At 51.3% G+C, this 17,005-nt stretch overlaps 1 protein-coding gene across 1 annotated transcript in view; it reads right to left on the reverse strand.

Moving 5' to 3' along the window:
* TMEM132B (transmembrane protein 132B) overlaps window positions 1-17,005 on the reverse strand; it is a 384,514-nt gene that overhangs the window by 173,562 nt on the left and 193,947 nt on the right. The gene's annotated exons all lie outside the window — the stretch shown is intronic.

Here is a 17,005-nt window from a genome sequence, read left to right on the forward strand (position 1 = left end):
CGCAACAGAAATCCCACTCTCTGAGGAAGATTTAAAGGTCTGTGTCGGTGATACAAGAGAGCAGGGTTGCACTGCTGTCTGATTGGGTTGTACTTTTCATTGGCAACCATTTTTTCCCCACTCTACAGCGGGGGTTTTTTCTGCTTTTTCCTGGGTAGCCGGCTGTAGCCCAGTTTAGAAAGGCTGGTCGTCTACACTTGCTTCGCTTGGTCCAGACAGAATGTGGAAAACTGCATTTGGAACTATGGCTAGATTTGGCTCACAAGTGACTGTACAACTCCACAGCATATGCTGGCTTTGACACCATTGCTCTTTCTTCTACCTCTCTAGCAGAGACTCAGCAGGTATTCCTACCTGTATTATGGTGGGAGTTGCAGCAAAGAAAGAACCAGGATTAAGCCAGGATGCCCATGTTCATTCATCAGGCAATCCCCCCCTTTTATGCCCTCACATCAAAGACGACTTATGGTGACCCCACAGGGCAGGGGTGTCAAACATGCAGCTCAGGGGCTGAATCACGGCCCCGGAAGGCCCCCGAGCAACTGGCTGTTGTCTGCTTCCTTTCCCCTCTCTCTAACTTCCTTCTGCATCACAGCTTGCTTTGCTAGGCTTGCTCAGTCACCCACTATTTTCTCCACTGGCTGAGGCTCCTCCCTTGAAGTGGAAGGGGGGGGAGGAAGAGCTTGCTTTGCCAGGCTCTCTCAATCACACAGCAGAACTACTGAGCAAGCCTCTCTTCCTTCTATTGGCTGAGGCTCCTCTCCCTCCTGGCCTCCTAGGGAAGGAAGGGAAAAGCCAGAACTTCCTTTGTCCAGTTCCCTGGATCCCATGGGAGAAATACAACGGCACCTTTAAGACCAATGAATGCTAATGTTTTAAGCATGTTTTATTTTAAGGTGTTTTTTTTTAAAAAAAAATCTTTAATTGTGTTTGTCTGTGTCTTTATATATCTGCTACCTGGCATTACCTTTTATGACACACATGGCCCAGCCCAACAATGTCTCATTTATGTCAGATCCGGCCCTCATAACAAATGAGTTTGACACCTCGCCATAGGGTTTTCAAGGCAAGAGACTTCAGAGCTGACTTGCCATTGCCGGCCTCTGGATAAGCAACCTTGGTGGTTGCCTGTTCAAGTACTAACTAGGGCTGACCCTGGTTGGCTTCTGTTATCTGAAGAGCTCTTTCCAAAGCTGTTGCCAAGTTTTGCACTGCCTGCTATAGCATCCAAAAGACTCGCTTTACTGCTTCTCAGTTTTAAGGTGTTCTGTTTTAACTTACATCTTGGTGTAACTCTTATACTGAACATATTAAGACAATTGTCTATCCTAATACTTATTATAGCATAGAATTTATCTTTTGTGTTGAAGCTTTTAAATTCTTGTATTTTAATTGGTCTGCGACCGTAAATAAACTGTCTGTCTGTCTGAGCCAGTTTGGTGTAGTGGTTAAGTGTGCGGACTCTTATCTGGGAGAACCGAGTTTGATTCCCCACTCCTCCACTGGCACCTGCTAGCATGGCCTTGGGTCAGCCATAGCTCTGGCAGAGATTGTCCTTGAAAGGGCAGCTGCTGTGAGAGCCCTCTCCAGCCCCACCCACCTCACAGGGTGTCTGTTGTGGGGGAGGAAGGGAAAGGAGATTGTGAGCTGCTCTGAGACTCTTCGGAGTGGAGGGCAGGATATAAATCCAATATCTTCATCTACCTCACAGGGTGTCTGTTGGGAGGGGGAAGGGAAAGGAGATTGTGAGCCGCTCTGAGACTCTTCAGAGTGGAGGGCGGGATATAAATCCAATATCTTCATCTACCTCACAGGGTGTCTGCTGTGGGGGAGGAAGGGAAAGGAGATTGTGAGCCACTCTGAGACTCTTTGGAGTGGAGGGCAGGATATAAATCCAATATCTTCATCCACCTCACAGGGTGTCTGTTGTGGGGGAGGAAGGGAAAGGAGATTGTGAGCCGCTCTGAGACTCTTTGGAGTCGAGGGCAAGATATAAATCTAATATCTTCATCTACCTCACAGGGTGTCTGTTGTGGAGGAGGAAGATAAAGAAGATTGTGAGCCGCTCTGAGACTCTTCAGAGTGGAGGGCGGGATATAAATCCAATATCTTCATCTACCTCACAGGGTGTCTGTTGTGGGGGAGGAAGATAAAGAAGATTGTGAGCCGCTCTGAGACTCTTCGAAGTGGAGGGCGGGATATAAATCCAATATCTTCATCTACCTCACAGGGTGTCTGTTGTGGGTAGGGTGGCCAGACCGTCCCGGTCTCCCGGGACATTCCCGGATCTGGCCACCCAATCCCGGATCCCGGGCTGCCTATACCGGGACCATTAAAGGTCCCGGTTTAGGCAGCCCCGGAGCCGGTGGGCCGCGGGCGCGGGCGGGGAAGGCGGGGAGTGAGGGAGGGAGCGTCCCTGCGCCTGCGCAGGGCCCCTGCGCACGCGCAGGGACGCTCCCACCCTCACTCCCCGCCTTCCCCGCCCGCGCGCGGGGCCCGGCGGCAGTGGTGGAGGCCTCTCCGTGGCCTCCGCTGGTCGCTGGAAGCCCTCCAGAGACTCTGGAGGGCCTCCAGCGACCAGCGGAGGCCGCGGAGAGGCCGCGGGGCACCCGGCGCTGGTCCCGGAAGGCCTTCCAGAGCCTCTGGAAGGCCTTCGGGGACCAGCGCCGGCCAGCGAAGGCTTCCCCGCGGCCTCCGCTGGTCCCTGGAGGCCCTCCAGAGTCTCTGGAGGGCCTCCAGGGACCAGCGGAGGCCGCGGGGAAGCCGCGGGGCACCCGGCGCTGGTCCCGGAAGGCCTTCCAGAGGCTCTGGAAGGCCTTCCGGGACCAGCGCCGGCCAGCGAAGGCTTCCCCGCGGCCTCCGCTGGTCCCTGGAGGCCCTCCAGAGTCTCTGGAGGGCCTCCAGGGACCAGCGGAGGCCGCGGGGAAGCCTTCGCTGGCCGGCGCTGGTCCCCGAAGGCCTTCCAGAGGCTCTGGAAGGCCTTCCGGGACCAGCGCCGGGTGCCCCGCGGCTTCCCCGCGGCCTCCGCTGGAGGACTCCCCCCGCCCCCCCCCGCCCCCCCCCCCCAGCGGCGGCGGGGAGTCCTCCAGCGGCGGCCTCGCGGCGAGGGAGGGAGGGAGCTGCCGGGGCTGGCCTCTGGAGGGCCTCCAGGGACCAGCGGAGGCCGCGGGGAAGCCGCGGGGCACCCGGCGCTGGTCCCGGAAGGCCTTCCAGAGCCTCTGGAAGGCCTTCGGGGACCAGCGCCGGCCAGCGAAGGCTTCCCCGCGGCCTCCGCTGGTCCCTGGAGGCCCTCCAGAGTCTCTGGAGGGCCTCCAGGGACCAGCGGAGGCCGCGGGGAAGCCGCGGGGCACCCGGCGCTGGTCCCGGAAGGCCTTCCAGAGGCTCTGGAAGGCCTTCCGGGACCAGCGCCGGCCAGCGAAGGCTTCCCCGCGGCCTCCGCTGGTCCCTGGAGGCCCTCCAGAGTCTCTGGAGGGCCTCCAGGGACCAGCGGAGGCCGCGGGGAAGCCGCGGAGCAGCCGGCGCTGGTCCCTGGAGGCCTCCAGAGGCCAGCGCCGGTAGCGGAGAGGCCCGGCGCTGGTCCCTGGAGGCCTCCAGAGGCCAGCCCCGGCAGCTCCCTCCCTCCCTCGCCGCGAGGCCGCCGCCGGAGGACTCCCCGCCGCCGCCGCCGCTGGATCCGCCGCCCTGGAATAAGGTAAGGGGGCCGAAAGCGGGGGGGGGCGGCCTTCCTTTCTTCCCTCCCTCCTCCCTCCCTCCCTTCCTTCCTTCCTTTCTTCCTTCCTTCCTTCCTTCCTTCCTTCCTTCCCTCACTCCCTTCCCTTCCTTCCTTCCTTCCCTCCCTCCCTCCCTCCTCCCTTTCTTCCTTCCTTCCCTCACTCCCTTCCCTTCCTTCCTTCCCTCCCTCCTCCCTCCCTTCCTTTCTTCCTTCCTTCCCTCCCTCCCTTGCCTTCCTTCCTTCCCTCCCTCCTCCCTTCCTTTCTTCCTTCCTTCCTTCCCTCCCTCCCCCCTTCCTTCCTTCCTTCCTTCCCTCCCTCCCTCCCTCCCCCTTCCTTCCTTCCCTCCTTCCTTCCTTCCTTCCTTCCTTCCTTCCTTCCTTCCTTCCTTCCTTCCTTCCTTCCTTCCTTCCTTCCTTCCTTCCTTCCTTCCTTCCCTCCCTCCCTTCCTCCCTCCCTTCCCTCCCTTCCTTCCTTCCCTCCCTCCCTTCTTCCTTCCTTCCCTCCCTCCCTCCTTATGTTGTTATGTGATGCAGAGTGTTGGACTGGATGGGCCACTGGCCTGATCCAACAGGGCTTCTCTTATGTTCTTATGTGACGCAGAGTGTTGGACTGGATGGGCCACTGGCCTGATCCAACAGGGCTTCTCTTATGTTCTTATGTGATGCAGAGTGTTGGACTGGATGGACCACTGGCCTGATCCAACAGGGCTTCTCTTATGTTCTTATGTGACGCAGAGTGTTGGACTGGATGGGCCACTGGCCTGATCCAACAGGGCTTCTCTTATGTTCTTATGTGACGCAGAGTGTTGGACTGGATGGGCCACTGGCCTGATCCAACAGGGCTTCTCTTATGTTGTTATGTGATGCAGAGTGTTGGACTGGATGGGCCACTGGCCTGATCCAACAGGGCTTCTCTTATGTTGTTATGTGACGCAGAGTGTTGGACTGGATGGGCCACTGGCCTGATCCAACAGGGCTTCTCTTATGTTGTTATGTGACGCAGAGTGTTGGACTGGATGGGCCACTGGCCTGATCCAACAGGGCTTCTCTTATGTTGTTATGTGATGCAGAGTGTTGGACTGGATGGGCCACTGGCCTGATCCAACAGGGCTTCTCTTATGTTGTTATGTGATGCAGAGTGTTGGACTGGATGGGCCACTGGCCTGATCCAACAGGGCTTCTCTTATGTTATTATGTGACACAGAGTGTTGGACTGGAGGGGCCACTGGCCTGATCCAACAGGGCTTCTCTTATGTGACAATACTGACTTTGGTGGACCCAAGCACTGATTCAGTGTAAGGGAGCTTTGTGTTTGTGTCTTCCAGTGCAATTTTGTTCTCAGATCCTGTATTTACTTCATCAGTATATGGGATAAGGCACTTTCTCAACTGTGCTGCATAATGCAGCCTATTTATTTTGTCCTGTTGGCTCTGTTGGCTCTATCTGCGCCACCTTCATCACTTTCGGGGTGTGGATCCCCCAGTGGAGTGGTCTCCCGACTCCCTCCGCCGGCTGTTTCTGATAGCCCTGCGCCCCCTCTTTCATTTGATATGTGTCCCGTGCGGGTGCCACCCTCCCGCCGGGAGATGCCGCAAAATGAGCCCCCTTGAGGCTTATGGCGGCAGGGCTCGGGGGAAGCGAGCTAGACTGCTGTTCTTTTGAGGGGTTATAGAGTGTTTCGAGCCCGTCCCTGTGGCATCGGTCCCATCATTGTGGGGCCCAGGGGGCCGGCGCAGCAGCACGCTGAAGCAGCCTGTCGGTCACTTCCAGGTTCCTGTCCTGCATCTTGACCGGTGTTATTAGTTACAGGCTGCTTCGGCGTGCCGCTGCGCCGGCCCCCTTGGTCCCACAAGGATGGGACCGATGCCACAGGGACGGGCTCGAAACACTCTATAACCCCTCAAAAGAACAGCAGTCTAGCTCGCTTCCCCCGAGCCCTGCCGCCATAAGCCTCAAGGGGGCTCATTTTGCGGCATCTCCCGGCGGGAGGGTGGCACCCGCACGGGACACATATCAAATGAAAGAGGGGGCGCAGGGCTATCAGAAACAGTCAGCGGAGGGAGTCGGGAGACCACCCCACTGGGGGATCCACACCCCGAAAGTGATGAAGGTGGCGCAGATAGAGCCAACAGAGCCAACAGGACAAAATAAATAGGCTGCATTATGCAGCACAGTTGAGAAAGTGCCTTATCCCATATACTGATGAAGTATATACAGGATTTGAGAACAAAATTGTTTCCGGCGGTGATATTTGGGGGATTTTTGGGGACGTCACAGGAAGTGCTGTGAAGTCACTTCCTGTTTCCGGCAGGTGACGCGGGGGAAATGATGTCACAGGAAGTGATGCCACTTCCTGTTTCCGGTGGTGGCATGACATCACCGGAAGTGACGTCACTTCCTGTTTCCGGCGGCGCGCACCCCCCCCCGCCCCCAGTGTCCCTGGCTGGCCTTCAGACATTATGGTCACCCTAGTTGTGGGGGAGGAAGGTAAAGGAGATTGTGAGCCGCTCTGAGACTCTTCGGAGTGGAGGGCGGGATATAAATCCAATCTCTTCATCTACCTCACAGGGTGTCTGTTGGGGGGGGGGGAGGAAGGGAAAGGAGATTGTGAGCCACTCTGAGACTCTTCGGAGTGGAGGGCGGGATATAAATACAATATCTTCATCTACCTCACAGGGTGTCTGTTGTGGGGGAGGAAGGTAAAGGAGATTGTGAGCCGCTCTGAGACTCTTCGAAGTGGAGGGCGGGATATAAATCCAATATCTTCATCTACCTCACAGGGTGTCTGTTGTGGGGGAGGAAGGTAAAGGAGATTGTGAGCCGCTCTGAGACTCTTCGGAGTGGAGGGCGGGATATAAATCCAATCTCTTCATCTACCTCACAGGGTGTCTGCTGTTGGGGGGGGGGAGGAAGGTAAAGGAGATTGTGAGCCGCTCTGAAACTCTTCGGAGTGGAGGGTGGGATATAAATCCAGTATCTTCTTCTTCTGAGGTTAGGCTAGTCTGGGTCATCCCAGTCAAGGCAAGTGATGTTCAGAGGTGGTGTGCCATTGCCTGCCTCTGCATAGCAACCCAGGACTTCCTTCATGGTCTCTCATCCATGTATTAACATAGGCTGACCCTGCTTAGCTTCTGTGATGAGACCAGGCTAGCCAGGGCCACCCCAGATCAAGGCAAGAGATTTACAGAGGTGGTTTACTACTGCCTGCTTCTGTGTAGCAACCCTGGACCTCTTGGTGGTCTCCCATACAAGAAATAACGAAGGCTGACCCTGGTTATCTTCTGAGATCTGACAAGATCAGGCTAGCCTGGGCTATCCAAGTCAGAACATGTAATTCCATAGTTCAGAAGAAATAAGTTCTATACGTGAAGAGAAGAGTCTTGCTGGATCAGATCAGTGGTCCATCTAGCCCAGTATCATGTCTCACACAGTGGACAACCAGTTCTTCTGGACAGCCATCAACAGGGCATAGAGGCCCAGGCCTTCAGAAGAACTTCAGAAGAGTCCTGCTGGATCAGACCAGTGGTCCATCTGGTCCAGCATCCTGTTTCACACAGTGGCCAAACAGTTCTTGGAGGGACAACAATGGAGCATAGAGGCTGAGGCCTTCCCCTGATGTTGTCTCCTGGCTCTGGGATTCAGTGCCTCTGAAGGTGGAGGTTCCCCTCGGTCACCACGGCATAAGAAGAGCTCTGCTGGATCAGCCCAGTGGTCTATCTAGTCCAGCATCCTGTCTCACACAGTGGTCAACCAGTTCCTCCAGAGGGCCAGCCACAGGGCACGGAGGCTGAGGCCTTCCTCTGATGATGCCTCCTGGGTCTGGGATTCAAAGGCTTAGTGCCTGTGAAGGTGGAGGTTCCCCTCAGTCACCATGGCATAAGAAGAGCCTTGCAGGATCACAGCAGTGGTCCATCTAGTCCAGCATCCTGTCTCGCACAGTGGCCAACCAGCTCCTCTGGAGAGCCAACAGGGCATAGAGACCAAGTCCTTCATAAGAGCCTTGCTGAATCAGCCCAGTGGTCCATCTAGTCCAGCATCCTGTCTCGCACAGTGGCCAACCAGCTCCTCTGGAGAGCCAACAGGGCATAGAGACTAAGTCCTTCATAAGAGCCTTGCTGAATCAGCCCAGTGGTCCATCTAGTCCAGCATCTTGTCTCGCACAGTGGCCAACCAGCTCCTCTGGGGGGCCAACAACATTAGTAGAAACACAACGTAAAGGGCAATTTTACAGATATTAATAAGGACATTCCTGATATCTTTAGTGTTATGGCATACACTATATATACACACACACATATATATGGCATATATCATCATAACAAAGATATATATGACATACTAGGTTAAAATCAGTATAACAATCTACTCAATATATTCTACCATATTCTCATAATATGCCACCATTTTTATCCGAACGTATCGATCTTATCTACTATATAACCTAAATAACCTCATGGAATTTTTCGTGGAATTTTCACCAACAATTTGTTATAACAAAAATCGCATAAGAAGAATACCCTTGTTATTCCTTATTAAAACGGTCGTACAGTACTATCATCTAATATTAAACTTTTCAAATGTATAACTACAGAGATTGATTATAATAATCACAGAAGACTCGCCGGTTATTTTCAAATTCATCTTTCGGTCTTTGATTAATGTAGTTTGTCAGCTTTGCCATGACTCTATATTCTTGCATCTTCTCTGTCCAATTCTCAGAAGGCGAGCCTATTGATAAGGTTGCCAAGCTTGGGAAATCCCTGGAGATTCTGAGGGTGGAAACTGGGGGAAGAGAAGGTATGGGGAGGAGAGGGCAGAAGAGCAGCTTCTGAACCTTTCTGAGGGTTCCCCCTCGTCCTCCCCACCTACCTTGTCCATTGAATAGTAGGTTGCAGCTACATAACAATCCCTGGATTAGGAGAGCGGGCAGCCTGCCAGCCACCGGCTTTGCCATGCTCTCATCAGCCCTCATTAACCCCTGGAGAAGCCCACACTACCCTTTCTCCACTTCTTATGTGATTTTGGGCAGTGGGTGGCTTGCTGGCCTTTTGACTGTGGGGGGCAGTCAAGGAGAGCCCCAGGTGAGCGAGGCCTGCTTGGGCTGGCTGGATCTCTAGCCAGCCCAAGCAGGCCTCACTTGCCCAGGACTCTCCTTTCTTAGGTTGCTTTTGGCTGGGGGGGGGTATATGCTAATGAGTTATGCTAATGAGCTCTGCCACCTATTTTTCTGCAAAACGACCCCTTGTCTTCAGCAAGGCATAATGCCACAGGGTTCAATCTCCAAAGCTGCTGTTCCATGGCAGCTCTATTATCAAGCCTTTTCATGATCCCCCTTCCCCATTTCTTTTCATTTCCATGCAAAGCTGGGAAAACCCACTTTCATCCCTCCTCTTTTTCTTTTGGCAACCATCCCATTTTCTTGCATTTGTTTTTTTGTTGTGCATCGTTTAATTTTTTATTGATGTAAAAACAAGCATCCGTTTCAATAGCAATGTTGCTATTTAGATTTCCCTAACACAGTGCAAGGGGAGGGCGGGCTGCTGTTTCGTTCCAATCACGAAGGAGGCGCGAAAGACACTCGAACCTTCTCATCGAACCAGAGCCGCCACAAAATTCGGCACCATCTGAAACGGTCCCAAATGAATCTGCCTGAAGAGCAGAGCTCCCCAACCTTTCTGAGTTTGTGGGAACCTTTGGGATTCTAACCAAAGGGGGGTGGCTGCAGCCACAATATGGTTGCCAAATGAGGCAAAAAAAAATGTTCATATGAAAGCCTCAGCCTCTCTGCCCTGTTGTTGCTAATCTAGAGGAATTAGTTGGTCGCAGGCCCTGTTCAAACAGCGTGCTGAGTCCATGTTAAACTGACCTGGTTCTGTTCCGAATATCTTTGTTCCGGATATTATCCATCAGACTGCCATGCTGCAATTCGAATCACTCTGCGGGGAAGCCATCTTCTGCCGTCCACATGACGGCACCACGCAGTTCTTTTTTTTGTTTCCTCCACCATCAGGCGCATAAGCGCATTAGGCGCATGCGCACATGTGAAACGGTAAAATATTATGCAGTTATGCGCATATCGCTAAGTAGTAAAAAAAATTAGCGACCGTAAACCGGACGGCTTTTGCTCTGGGACAGCTTTCAGACATCCAGAAGTTGGTTAATATTGCAGCAGAACTTTCCAGACGGAGAAAACTACGAGGTGAAACCAGAAAACTCAGAAAACACCATAAAGGAGCAGGTAACAAAATAATCCAGTTTGGAGAAGGATTGGAGCGGGGAAGCGACAACGATTGACTACCGGGAGGCAGATGTTGCTGTCTGATCAGTCACTTTTAATCCAATAGGAAACAGCAGTGACAACTGATTAAATTCTGCATCTGAACAGGCCCACTGTGTGACACAGGATGCTGGATTAGATGGACCATTGGTCAAATACAACAGGGCTCTTCTGATGCCATGGTAGCTGAGGGGAACCTTCATCTTCAGAGGCACTAAGCCTCTGAATCCCAGAGCCAGGAGGTAACATCAGGGGAAGGCCTCAGCCTCTCTGCTCCATTATTGTCCCTCCAAGAACTGTTTGGCCACTGTGTGAGACAGGATGCTGGACTAGATAGACCATTTGGTCTGATCCAGCAGGGCTCTTCTTACATTCTTACCAGGAGAAGGCCTTGGCCTCTCTACCCTGTTGTTCAACATCCAGAGGAACTGGCTGGCCACTGTGTGACAGGAAGATGGACTAGATGGACCATTTGGTCTGGTCCAGCAGGACTCTTCTTACATCCTTACCAGGAGAAGGCCTTGGCCTCTCTGCCCTGTTGTTCAACATCCAGAGGAACTGGCTGGCCACTGTGTGAGAGGATGCTGGACTAGAGGGACCATTTGGTCTGATCCAGCAGAACTCTTCTTATGAAGGCCTCAGCCTCTCTGCCCTGTTGTTGCTCATCCAGAGGAATTGGGTTGGCCACTGGATGCTGAACCAGATGGACCATTTGGTGTGATCCAATATGGTTCTTTTGATGTTCTTACTTGCTCTGGGCAGGATACAACTGCAGAGAGAAAAATCAGCCCCTATTCTGGCCTACCAAAGGCAAGCCCTGGGAGGAACGCCTGGTTTTAATCCCAGCAACCCCTTGTACCTCTTTGAGGAGGCCTGCTGCACTAGAACCCTGACACAGAAGGGATGGAAAAAGGCAGGGATGCTCCAGAGGGACCATCCATCAGGCCAGGAGGTGAAACAGATAAACAGAACAGAAGGTGGTTGCAGGCAACAGCGTGGGTAGAAGAGACGCCAAATGCTACCTCCCAAAATAGATGCATCGGCTTCTCCATTCCACATTTTTCTAATTCAGGAGGGAGTTTACAAGCCCTCCTCCTTCCCACAGTGTTACAGAACTCTTGTGGGCTTGGATGCATGTTGTTTTCCAAAAAGGGAGCTGAAGGGATACAGCCGAATGGAAATTGTTTTCAGACTAGGGCTGGGATGCTCATGTTCAAAGCCGCATGAAACTCACCTTTTAGCAGTCAGACCCCTCCTCTCACTGTGGGGCAGTTTATAAGCTAGAAAACCATAAACACCCTGAGCTCCTTATACGAGGAGCAAGACTATAAAAACACAAGCTGGAACTCTCTGTTGGGGGCAAGTGATGCTCTGTATTTTTGTTGCTTGGGGGGGGGGCACAGTGGGAGGGCTTCTGGTGTCCTGGCCAACGTTCCCTCTAAGTTGAGTTAGTGTGAGCTAGCTCACAGATTTTTGGCTTCTGGCTTGCACATTTTTTTTCCTTATCTCAGGAAAAATGGCCCCAGAGCAAACGAATTTATGCAGTAGCTCACAACTTTCATGCCAGTAACTCACAAAGTAGAATTTTTGCTCAGAAGACTCCATGGCTTAGAGGGAACATTGGTCCTGGCCCCACTGATGGACCTCCTGATTTTTGGCCACTGAATGACACAGAGTGTTGGACTGGATGGGCCACTGGCCTGATCCAACATGGCTCCTCTTATGTCTGGGGCAGTGATGCTCTGTATTCTTAGTGCTTGGGAGGCAACCATACAAGGGCGTCTAGAGTTCTAGCCCTACTGGTGGACCTCCTGATGGCACCTGGATTTTTTGGTCACTGTGTGACACAGAGTTGGACTGGATGGGCCATTGGCTTGATCCAACATGGCTCCTCTTATGTCTGGGACAGTGATGCTCTGTATTCTTAGTGCTTGGGGGGCAACCATGTGAGGGCATCTACAGTTCTAGCCCTGCTGGTGGACCTCTTGAGGGCACCTGGATTTTTGGCCACTGTGTGACACAGAGTGTTGGACTGGATGGGCCACTGGCCTGATCCAACATGGCTTCTCTTATGTTCTAAGCCGCAGTTAAGATGACTGAAGATCTTAATGGTATTGTCATCTGGTGTAACTGGATTCTGCTGGGTTCAGTTTTCATGCGATTTCAATATTATTATTGTTACTGCTGTTGTTATTCCCTCCAAGTCACTCAGGTCAGCTGATGGGTGGGGGTATCATCAGAATGGACCTAGGTTAAGTTGGGGCAAGGTTCTCCAATGCAGTGCCAGTGGACACCATGATGCCCACCAACTCCTTTCCTGGAGCCCGCCTTGTGTTTTTTTAAAAAAATGGGTGAGGCCAAATGGGCATGTTTTTTGAGGGGGGGAGGAATAAAAAATGTTTTTGAGGGGGGGGAATAAAAAATGACACCCCCTTATGGGCCCATTCCATTGTATGGGCCCACAGAATAGAATGAATCATAGAATGATAGAGTTGAAAGGGACCACCAGGGTCATCTAGATCAACCCCCTGCACAATGCAGGAAACCCACAAATACCTACCCCAAATTCATAGGATCTTCATTGCTGTCAGATGGTCATCTAGGCTCTGCTTAAAAACCTCCAAGGAAGGAGAGCCCACCACCTCTCGAGGAAGCCTGTTCCACTGAGGAACTGCTCTAACGGTCAGGAAGTTCTTCCTAACGTTGATCCGGAAACTCTTTTGATTTAATTTCAACCCATTGGTTCTGGTCCTACCTTCCGGGGCCACAGAAAACAATTCCACACCATCCGCTCTATGACAGCCCTTCAAGTACTTGAAGATGGTGATCCTATCACCTCTCAGCCGTCTCCTCTCCAGGCTAAACATGCCCAGCTCCTTCAACCTTTCCTCACAGGACTTGGTCCATACCTCCATATCTAATTTGGGGGCCCCAGCTCTGGTGGTGCCCGGGGCAAGTGTCCCCTCTGCTCCCCCCTAGATCCACTCTTGCAAATGGGGTGCTCCCCATCTGGCCATTAGAGATCTGACTGGCTGTGCAGATTAAAATAACAACAGTGCTGGCTTTACCCTCTCACTCTTCCCCACTGTATTTTTTAAAGTTAGTCTTCTTGTCCCAAGTGCTTGGGCTTTGTGTGTGTGTGTGTGTGTGTGTGTGTGTGAGAGAGAGAGAGAGAGAGAGAGAGAGAGAGAGAGAGAGAGAAGGGAGGGAGATTGGTTGGTTGGCCCTACCTCCTATGGTAGCCATTTTGTGGTTGCACCAGTGTTCCCTTTAAGCTGAGTTACTGTGATTGAGCTCACAGTCCTTTTAGCCTGCAGCTCACACATTTTTGTCTGAGCAAGCTAATTTATGCAGTAGCCCACAGCCTGAATGCCAGTAGCTCACAAAGGTTGGGGAAACCTGGGTTGGGATGACTGGAACTTTGTGGATCTTCTTTGGAAAGAAGTCAATTCACAAGCCAGACTGGATATTTTCTTCTCCTCAAAGATAACTTTTTCCCTCATTCCCAGTCAATCTGTCCAATGCGACAAAGCAACAAGCAACAAGAAAATCCCACTTGTAGAAACGCAAACAGACCCCCAAGCATGCAAACTCGCACACGCACCAACACATTCCAGGACTGCCTTCGCATTTCTAAATTTAAACTCTCCTCTTCTGAATGCAAACACACTACTGATTTCATAACACAACGTGTCACCGAGGTAAAACAGGCTAGGTTTTCAGCTTCAGCCCTTTTCGTTACCGAAGTTTGAACCCCATTTACAAAGCTACAACACTGCAAAACCTGAAAACCCAAATCTCTATTGAATCCACCCAGCCCCTCCAAAATAGGATTGCCAACTCTGGGTTGGTAAATTCCTGTAAATTTTTGGAGTAGAGCCTAGGGAGGGGGCAGGGTTGGAGGAAGAGAGTGACTTCCAGCGAGGTATAATGTCTTAGAGCAGGGGTGTCAAACATGCAGTTCAGGGGCTTGAAGAGGCCCCCGGAGGGCTCCTATCAGGTCCCTGAGCCACTGGCTGTCATCCACTTCCTTCTCCCTCTCTCTTGCTTCCTTCTGCATCACAGTTTGCTTTGCCAGGCTTGCTCAATCACACAGGAGCTATGGAGCAAGCCCTCTATTTTCTCCATTGGCTGAGGCTCCTCCCTTGGGGAGGAAGGGGGGAGAATAGCTTGCTTTGCCAGGCTTTCTCAATCGCACAGCAGAGCTACTGAGCCAGGCCTCTCTCCCTTCTATTGGCTGAGGCTCCTTCCTCTCCTGGTCCTCTGGGGAAGGAAGGAAAGAGCCAGAGCTTCCTTTGCCCAGTTCCCTGGATCCCATGGGAGAAATACAATGAAAGCATCTTTAAGACCAACGAGTGCTAATGTTTTAAGCATGTCATGGCAACCCATAGTTCATCCAGCCCACACAGGGCTCAAATCCAGCCCATGAGCAACTTCCTTCTCGTAATTCCTTTTCCAGTGCTGCTGCTGCAGCCACACCATAGTTTTCTTTTTCCCCAGCTTCCTCAGTGGCACTTTGCTTCCTGCTTCTTGCCTCCCTCCCCCCCCAACACACACACACAGCTCCATGGCTGCTTCCTGCAGCAGAGATACAAAGACAGGTCTCTCTCTCTCACACACACACACACACAGAGGGAGGGGGAGAGAGAGAGAACTAAGTTGGAGTCCCATGGCAGCTTCAAGACCAACAACTTTTTTATTCCAGGTATAAGCTTTTGTGTGCAAGCACACTTCTTCAGAGGGAGGGAGCAAGGGAGGGTGGATTCTTCTTCCAAGCACAAGGAAATTATTTTGGCTTATTCTGAAAAGTTATATTTTTTTAAAAAAAAAAGGACTGGATTTCTCTGTTGCTTTCTGGATTTTATTTTCTTTCAAAAAGAACCTGATTAGGAATCTGAACGCTTGGATTGGTCCTTAGATCCTGGAGAGTGGAGCGATTTCAGATGCAAAATTGGTAATGAGACAAGAAAACTAGCTCTCAGCTTAATCCAGGAGGGTGCATTGCATTCCTGAGCTTCATTATCAACTGCAATTCCTCAGTCTCTCTTTCTAATCTCCCTTTGAAATTCCTTGGTAAGAGCACTGCTACTCTTAAGGTCAGCAACTGAATGTGCTGGTTTCTAATGTCAGACTTACATCCATTTATTCTTTACATCCTCCTGGACTGAATCCTCCTGGATACAATTGAGACCTGGGTTTCCTGTCTTATTTCCAACACTCATCTCTCCATGCCTACTACCCCGCTCTGCACATCACACCTAATCCAAGCAAGCCTGCTAATGTCATTCGCTTTTTATTGCCATTCAACATTTGAAATCAAAGAATCATAGAATCATAGAGTTGGAAGTCCAGCTCCTTCAACATTTCTTCATAGGACTTGGTCTCCATACCCCTCACCATCTTCGTCACCCTCCTCTGGACCCGTTCCAGCTTGTCTATATCCTTCTTAAAATGTGGTGCCCAAAACTGAACACAAGACTTACCAGAGCAGTCTCATTACCAACACGGATATCTCCATGCCCACTACCCCTCTCTGCATATCACACCTAATCCAATGAAGGCTCCTAATGTCATTCGCCCATTATTGCCGTTCAACATCTGAAATCACCTTTATAAAGTTTGTATCTCCAGTACCTCATGTTACATTTTATGGAATGCATGGCCCCGCCCAACAAAGTGACATTTATGTCAGATCTGCACCTTGTAACAAATGAGTTCGACACTTCTGCCATATCAAAGATATGTTGTAAGCCGCCCTGAGCCACCTAGTGGGAAGGGCGGGATATAAATCTCAGATAAATAAAAAAAAATCAGGTTTTCAAAGCTGGTAACATCATTAGGGTTTGTAGAATCTTTCAGGCTCAAGTGCCGTGTTCTACTGGAGAAAGTTTTCCTTCCAGACGTTTCGTTCTCAGCTGCAGAGAACATCCTCAGTGGCGTTGCAGGAGGATGGAGCAGAGGTCCATCAGTGGCTGTTAGCCACAGCATATTGTTGGAACTCTTTGTCTGGGGCAGAGATGCTCTGTATTCTTGGTGCTTGGGAGGGGCAACGGTGGGAAGGCTTCTAGTGTTCTGGCCCCACTGATGGACTTCCCAATGGCCGTGGGGGGGGGTTGGCCACTGTGTGACACAGAGTGTTGGGACTGGATGGGCCATCGGTCTGACCCAACATGGCTTCTCTAATGTTCTTATGTTCTCATGACCACTGGTTCTTATGTTCTCATGACCACCTCTGCCATAGTTTGCTGGGAATGTGGAAACCTTCGGTCTCCATGCCTCACATTATCAACCCATCATTTATTGTATCAATCATTTATTACAGTTCTAGACCAGTATACTCCTGCATCCCTAAAATCTTCACCATGTGAACAGGACAAGGAAAAGAAGCTGTTCTGGGTTCAGGACCATTTCCAGTCAACACCGAGCCCCTAACAAGTCCAACACACCTCCAGAAATGACTCCGAACCATTTCACAGAGCGCACCACATGAACGGGCCTCATTTGTTACAACCTTAGCATCAGCCGTCAGCCGTAAGTATTCTGAAATATGCAAGAAATAAAAATAACCGGAAGGCTTAATAGCACGTTCGTTACATGTATTAATTTGGATGATTTAATTAAAGTAGATGGCACTCTTCAAATTAACCCTTAGCGCGGGAGTCTTGCTTGCTGGTTCCCAGCTTTTGGGAAAAGGAAAAAGGGTTGCGCATGCAGCTGCCCTATACTGCATCAGACCCCTGGTCCATCAAAGTCAGAATTGCCTACTCAAACTGGTAGCAGCACTCCAGGACTCGGGCAGAGGGCTTTCCCATCACCTACTGCCAGGTCCTTAAGATGCCAGGGATCAAACTTGGGATCTTCTGCAAGCCAAGCGGATGCTCTACCACTGAGCCATGACTCCGTGGATGCCTTCCACGTGCAGTGGTACTTTTCTATGTTGCAAGGCGTCTTCCAAAAGAGGAGAGCATCCTATTGATGGATAACAGATTCAGGATGGACAAAGAGAAGATACTTCT

Source organism: Heteronotia binoei, chromosome 11, assembly GCF_032191835.1.
Source record: "Heteronotia binoei isolate CCM8104 ecotype False Entrance Well chromosome 11, APGP_CSIRO_Hbin_v1, whole genome shotgun sequence".
Lineage (NCBI taxonomy): Eukaryota > Metazoa > Chordata > Lepidosauria > Squamata > Gekkonidae > Heteronotia > Heteronotia binoei.